The 6726-nt window shown below is 57.2% G+C and overlaps 1 protein-coding gene across 2 annotated transcripts in view; it reads right to left on the reverse strand.

Annotated features, from left to right (window-relative positions):
• CAMK2B (calcium/calmodulin-dependent protein kinase II beta) overlaps window positions 1-6726 on the reverse strand; it is a 68780-nt gene that overhangs the window by 29052 nt on the left and 33002 nt on the right. For both annotated transcript variants that reach the window (XM_008575866.1, XM_008575864.1), the window contains exon 4: window positions 3301-3366. The gene's annotated coding sequence lies outside the window, so the exon portion shown is untranslated. The remainder of the gene's footprint in view (window positions 1-3300; window positions 3367-6726) is intronic.

Raw genomic sequence — 6726 nt, forward strand, 5'->3', positions numbered from 1 at the left:
AGTTTGAAGGGACCCCAAACACCCAGGGGCACCCTCCACATAGAGAGTCCTCTGGGGAGAAGTGGGGACACCTGCCATTAGAGCAGGGAGCAACCATGCCTGGCAAGGGCGCAGCAGGCCCTCCCCTCCCAGCACACTACAATTTTCTCCTGTGAAGCCTCCTGGGACCTGAAGAGCTAGAGAAACTCCTGAGGACCCCAGAAAACCCCAGCTTCTCCCTTCCTGAGCCCACCCTGAAGCCACTCCAGTCCTGGGCAGGGGTCCCCAGCACCCAGGCAGCTCTGTGCCTCCCTGGCCTGTGACAGAGGATCTGAGGGCCAGGCAGGTAGGGCTCCTGCTGCTGGGCCAGGCCACCAGGGCCCGAGGGGAGCTGTGTGACCATCAGAGAAAGAGACGGAGAAAGACTGGGACAATGAGCAAAAAGTGGCTGAGGCCACCCCCTGGTGGGCAGAGGGGCTGACGCCCTGGTGTGTGGAGGAAAGCCACACAATGCCCCTCCACCCCTGTAGCCAGAGCTGTCTGGGCCCATGCCCGTCCTGGGTAGTCCCCTCCAGGCTTGGCCTCAGGGAGCATGGCTGCAGGGAGGCTGACTTGGGGCAGGACCCCCAAATCACAGGGGGTCGTGAGAGGATTAACAGGAGCGGGGGAGGGTCTGGGAGCTGAGGATGTTGAGAATGGGGGGGGCATCAGAGAGGACAGGGCGCTGGGGGGCAGGGAACAGAGCAGGGGCTATGGGCGGGACAGTGGGCAGAGTGGGGGCTGTCAGAGGGCTGCAGGGAGCCCCAGGCCCCAGGGTGGTGCCCAGGAGGTGTTCAGTCCAGGCACTGCCAGGACTCTGTGCCGTGGGGTCCCCTCTGTGGGTGGGAGGCTCCAGTTGGCCAGATGCCCCCTCCTCACGCTTGAGTCCATGCTCCAGTGTGCTCTGTGAAGCTCCCCACCCAGCACTTCAGAGCAGGAGGAGGTGGCTCTGTCCCACTTTCCTTTTCTTTATTTTGGCAGCTGGCTGGTAAGGGGATCCGAACTCTTGACCTTGGTGTTACCAGCACCACGCTCTCCCAAGTAAGCTAACCAGCCAGCCTTCTGCTTTTCTGATAAGTCAAATATAAAGAAAAACCTCGTCTTCCTCCATGATCCTCCATGCCAAGGGGACAGCTGTTTCGCAAAATACAAAGTCCTTCCTCAAGGAGCCTTAGAAAAGAAACCAGTGCCCCTGAGCCCTGGGAACACTGGGGCACAGCAAGGACAGCTGATCTGCCCCCCAATCAGTGCAGGACCACTCAGAGGAGACTGGTCAGGAATACAGAATTGCATTGGGTGCAGTTTGATGAAAAGACTCAGGCCCAGTCCAGGGTTTCTACACAACCCAAGTGCACCAGATTTCACCAGATCCGAAAGTACCTATAAAGTCAACCATTAAAACCTGAGCTGCACAAAAAGCCTTCCCCAGGGAATGAGCAGCAAAGCAGCAATCTAGCTCAACCCCCGAGCTCAACTTCCCACAGGAAGTTCCCCCACTTTAGAAGTAAGCAAAAGACAACAAATTAGTTCCAGTGTAGAGCTTAAGTGGTGGGAACAGCAAATAATCCAACACAGAATTGAAAGAAAAAAAAAATACCCACAACCAGAGACAAAGTTTGATAACTAGTAAAGGTCTCATTTCACCAAAGAAAACCTATAACACCTAAAAGGACTGGAAATCCCCTGGGCTACCAAGCCAGAAAGAGAGGAGGGCTGCGGGCCTCGGCCATGCCCCTCAAAACCTGCAACCAGCCCCAAGGATGGGGGCCAAGGGCCTCAGCAATGCCCCCCCCCGCCCCACTGTATGAGCAACCAGCCCAGCGATGACCACTGAGCTGCCGCAGCAGGCACCCCAGGCTCTCCCAAGCCAGGGTGGCAGGGGGCCGAGGTTCTCGACCACAACCCCGCCACTCTCAACCAGCCCAGTGACAACCAGCAAGCCTCAGCAAAGAAGGGCCCTAGGTTCCTGAGCTAGAACGGTGGGGGGCTATTGCCACACTCCCTTGACATCTGCACCCAGCCCGGCAATGACCAAGCCACCGCTGGAAGCCCCCCAGTCTCCCCTATGGGAAAGAAGGGGGTGCCACAGGCCTCAATCCCACCCTTCCTCCTTCCTCCTTCTTCCATCCCATTTCCTTCCCCTTTCCCCTCCCTCCCCCTCCCAACTGCTCTACAACATCCTAGAATGTAAAAAATACATATTAATAAAATTAAAAAAAAAATAAGTTATTAGACAAAATAAAACATTAAAAATCACCTATAATTCTTCTGCCTAGAGAGGGCCACTGTTGGCCTTTTATCTTCTTTCAATGCACACCTCTGTGGCAGAGCAGCGGTGGGCAGAGCCCAGCAGGCAGAGAGTGATGGCCCTCAGCTGTCCCTGAGCTAAGATGCACTGCTACAAGTGACACCTCTGTCATGGTGGCATCTGGCCTGGTCCACAACACGCCACAAGTAGACTATCCTTCCAGGAACAGAAACGCTGTCATCTCCCAGCTGACATGTGCCATCCCTCAATCTGGTACCAAGCAGTCATGCCACAAACAGCAGTCTCTGAGACCATTCATCCCTCATCCCCCTGGGCGCGGAAGAGAGGTGGCCTCTCAGCCTGTGCTGAGGTTTCAGGTCTCCCGGCTTCCTGCTCCTGCCCCGGGGTGGGGGTGAGCAAGGCTGCAGGGGACCTGGGGGAGATCCAGCAGCCCTTTTCCCAGCCAGCTGCCACCAGTCCAGGTTGCTGACTTCCCTGGGCTTTAAGCTCAAGCTGGACACTGTGGGAGGGATTCCTGGCCTGTCTTTTTGGGAAAAGCATTTGGAAACTGCTCATCTCTGTGAGGAAGTTAGCCAAGGGTGGCCATTATGGGTCATGAGCTAAGGCATCCAAGCAAAGGCAAGAGGATACCCACGACCACACTGTCTCCTTCTGCTCCCCGACAGCCACCCCAAGGCCAGCACCACCTCTGTGGGACAGTTCCGGCCCCAGGTAAATGCAGCAGGCATGGGCCACTCCCTACCTGGGCCACAACCCCGTGCTGGTCAAGGACACAGGAGCTGCCCCGGCTCCTTGGCCTGCTCAGAGAGCTCCCAGCAGGGCTAGGTGGGGCTGTCAGCTGGGCAGACAGACTGACCTTCTGCTCAGCCGACCCTGTGCCTGGGCCATGGAAAGGACACTATCACACAGGAATAGGCACGGGTTAGAAGAAGGGGCAGGAGTGGGGCTGAGTGAGGGATAAGAGAGGAGGTGAGGGAAGACAGGGCAGGACAGTGCGAGGGCTCCACACCCACCTGGCATCAGCCTCACTGTAGTACTCTCTGGCCACGATGTCTTCAAAGAGCTCCCCACCAGTAACCCTGTGGGAAAAGCACACAGGGGTCACAGATCCTGGAGATCCCAAGCACCGTCACCTTCATCACCAGCACCACCACCACCACCACCACCATCACCATCATCAGCATCACCATCAACACCATGATCATCATCAACACCAACACCATCATCATCACCATCACCATCATCACCATCACCACCAGCAGCATCACCACCATCACCACCACCAGCACCATCACCACCAGCACCATCACCACCTTGACCCTATTACCATTGTCACCTAGGACTGACAGCTAACTACTGCTTACTCACGTATGATGATATTTAACATTTCAGTGCTCACAACCATTCCATGACATGGGCACTATTATACTCCATTTATGGAGAAGATGACTGAGTTTCAAAGCTCTGAGTGACTCGCCCAGAGTGGGCAGCACAGGAGTTTGCACCAGAGCTCTGCACTGCTATACCCAGGCCTTGGGACACTAACTCCATGTCTAAGAAGATCTGGTTTCCCCTCCTCAAGCCGCCCCAGGGCCAGAGTCGTTGCTCTTGCTTAGGAGTGAAGGGGCCAGAAGATACAGTGCCTGGGTCTGGCCTCCCTGGTGGGCTGAGGTCTTGAGGTGCTCCCATCTCCAGTAGGGAGCAGAAATGAGGGCAGAGGGGAGGTGTCTGCCGCACAGCCTCCTGCCCTGAGTCCCCATCCTGTGAGTGGACATTAGGCTCCACCATCAGGACAGAACTGTAGGTCAGGAGCTGCTGTACGGAACCCAGAATGGGTCTGAGCTGCCCAGGGTCCCCTGGGTTGGGCAATGTGGGTGTGGAACAGAAAGGTAGAGGGGGCAGATGCACACCAGGAGGGCAGGGCGGAGCCCTCTCTGGGACTGCCCTAGCCCCGCACCCACTCAGCCCCTTCCGAGTCTGCTGAAGACTCACTGAGAGGCCCCCCACCTCCTGTGTCCCTGCATGGAGGGGTGGCGTGGGGCCCCAGGGCACCTCCCTCTGCACCCTTACCCTCTCTCCAGCTCCCTGCCTGCTCCTGGCTGCACCGCCCTGGGTGCTGAGGTTTCCCTATCTGCACTTCAGTTTTTCCCTTTAGCTCTGGAAGGCGGGGCTTGGGTCTTCTAATTTTTGTGCCCAGCACTCAGGGCAGGGCTGGGCCACAGCAAGGACAACCCAGGGGAGTGGGGACTATTGGAGAGGTGGCCCTGGCATGGGTGGGTGTCCTCTCAGCGTTGGAGGAAAATACAAAGGAGGATTGTTAAGCGTTAACAGCCCCCTGCTCCAGACCAACCGGTCCCTGATCCCACTGAGTGCCCCCAGCAGCCCCTGGGGTGAGGAGCCTCTGTGGCCCGCCTCTGCCCTACAGGAGGCCAGGGCTCAGTGCAGGCAGTGTCCACCTTCCCTGAGTCACAGCAACATGAGGGTGAAATGCACCGAGAAGACATCAGTGCCCCTGGCCTGTAGCAGGTCATTAAAGGACCAGGGGTCCCTTTCCTATACCCCATTCTTTGTCCTGGATGGGGGTTGGGGGCGGGGGCTCTGCCTCTGTTGCAGGACTGGCCCTGCTGTCCTATGTCCCTTAACACACACCAGCGGCGCCCAGCACTGTGCCCCACTCACCCTCCCTCCAACCTCAGCACCTCTCTCCTCTCACTCCTCACTGCTGCCATGTCTCTGCTACTGACCAGCACCCACTGACCATGAGGAAACTAAATGATGTCCAGGTGGGGCCTTCCTAGGCGTGGCTCCTGAGCTCAGCCTGTCTGAGTGTGTATGTACACATGTGTGTGCCTGTGTGCACATGTATACTGGTGTGTGCCTGTGTGCATGCATGTCTATGTACATGTGTTTGTGTACACAGCTATGCATGTGTGCACCTGTATGCTGGCATGTGCCTGTGTGCATGTGTCTTGTACATGTGTGTCTCTGTGAACTCACATGCATGTACACCAGTTTGTATGAGTGCCTGTGTACATGTGTACATGTGTGATGGTGTGTGCATGTATGTGCATACATGTGTACATCTGTGTAGCTATGCACACACATGTACACTGGTTTGCATGTGTGAATGTGTGTGCTTGTGTACATGTGTGCTGGTGTGTCTGGGTACGTATGTACATGTGTGTCAGGCCCGAGGGACATGTGCATGTGCACATAGCCAGTTTGTGTCTGTGCATGTGTGTGCACGCATGCATGCCTGGGGCAGGAGGATCAAATCCTGGTTCTAGCCCAGGCAAGGGGCTGCATGTCCCAGCACCATGGATTAGCTGTTCAGGTCTCAGCATGCATGGCTCACAGATTAGGCTCTGTAGACCCGGAGTCCCACTAGGTCTTGGACCAGGGCAACAGCTCAGAGAAGCCTTCTGAGGAGAGCCTCACCTGGGCAAGGACCAGGCCCTTGGGAGCCCTGCGTGCTCAGAAAACTGCAGATGGGTTGATGGCACCTGGTACTCCCTGGCTGGGACCGCCTTGTGGTTCAGAGCTTCGGGGCAGGGAGTTAGTGCCTCCACCCACATGGGTTGCTGCAGAGACTTGGGACCCTCAGTGCTGGCCCAGGAAGGGTGTAGTCTTGGAGGCCCTGCAGATGTCCCCTCCTTTCCTTAGTCCATGGGGGACACGTGGCTGATTCTAGGCTGCAGCTTCAGCAGACATGGGAGCCTCCTTCCTCTGGGCATGCAGTGTCTGTGAGATCTTCTATTCCCAGGCCCAGTCCCCTAGCCCTGTGACATTCCCAGGCATGGGGAGTGGTGATACTGTCAATCCCCCAAAACTCATGGAGCCCCCAAACTGCCAAGGGGCCTCAAGTCTTCTTGAAGATGATGCCAGCCCATCCCAGAAACCACTGCCCCGTCCCTCTGCTGCCCTGGAGGCTGAGTGGGGTGCAGGGGCCACAGAGGTTTGGGGGAAGGACGTGCAGGCCCTTCCAGACTCACTGGCCAACGTCCTCTTCCCAACCACCCCAGAGCTTCTCCCCATACCTGCCAGCCAGCAGAAAGCCTCACATGGGCACACACGCACATACATGTGCACACACACACCATTCTCTCTCCCCTTCTCAGCTCCTGATACACAGGCAGCCATCGGTTGGCCACCAGAGGCCCCGGACAGGGCCACTCCAGCCCAGTGGTCTCCCCATTTCCTGGGAAAAGAGTCTGGTGAAGGTGGGTCTGGGCACATACGTGTGACAGCAAGTCTGCCACCTCCCCAGGGCTGGGGGACAAATATCTCAGGGCACAGCTTTGGCTGGGCAGCGGCCACTGTGTCCCAGGTCAGTCCCTGGCTGGCGATTTGAGGTGGTATCCTGTGGGACACACAGGGGTACCCGAGAGGTGGCCAAGTCCCTGCAGGGACAGTGTCAGCCTCTCTTGACTAGAGGACCC

The sequence above is a fragment of the Galeopterus variegatus genome, unplaced genomic scaffold, assembly GCF_000696425.1.
Source record: "Galeopterus variegatus unplaced genomic scaffold, G_variegatus-3.0.2 Scaffold1247, whole genome shotgun sequence".
NCBI lineage: Eukaryota > Metazoa > Chordata > Mammalia > Dermoptera > Cynocephalidae > Galeopterus > Galeopterus variegatus.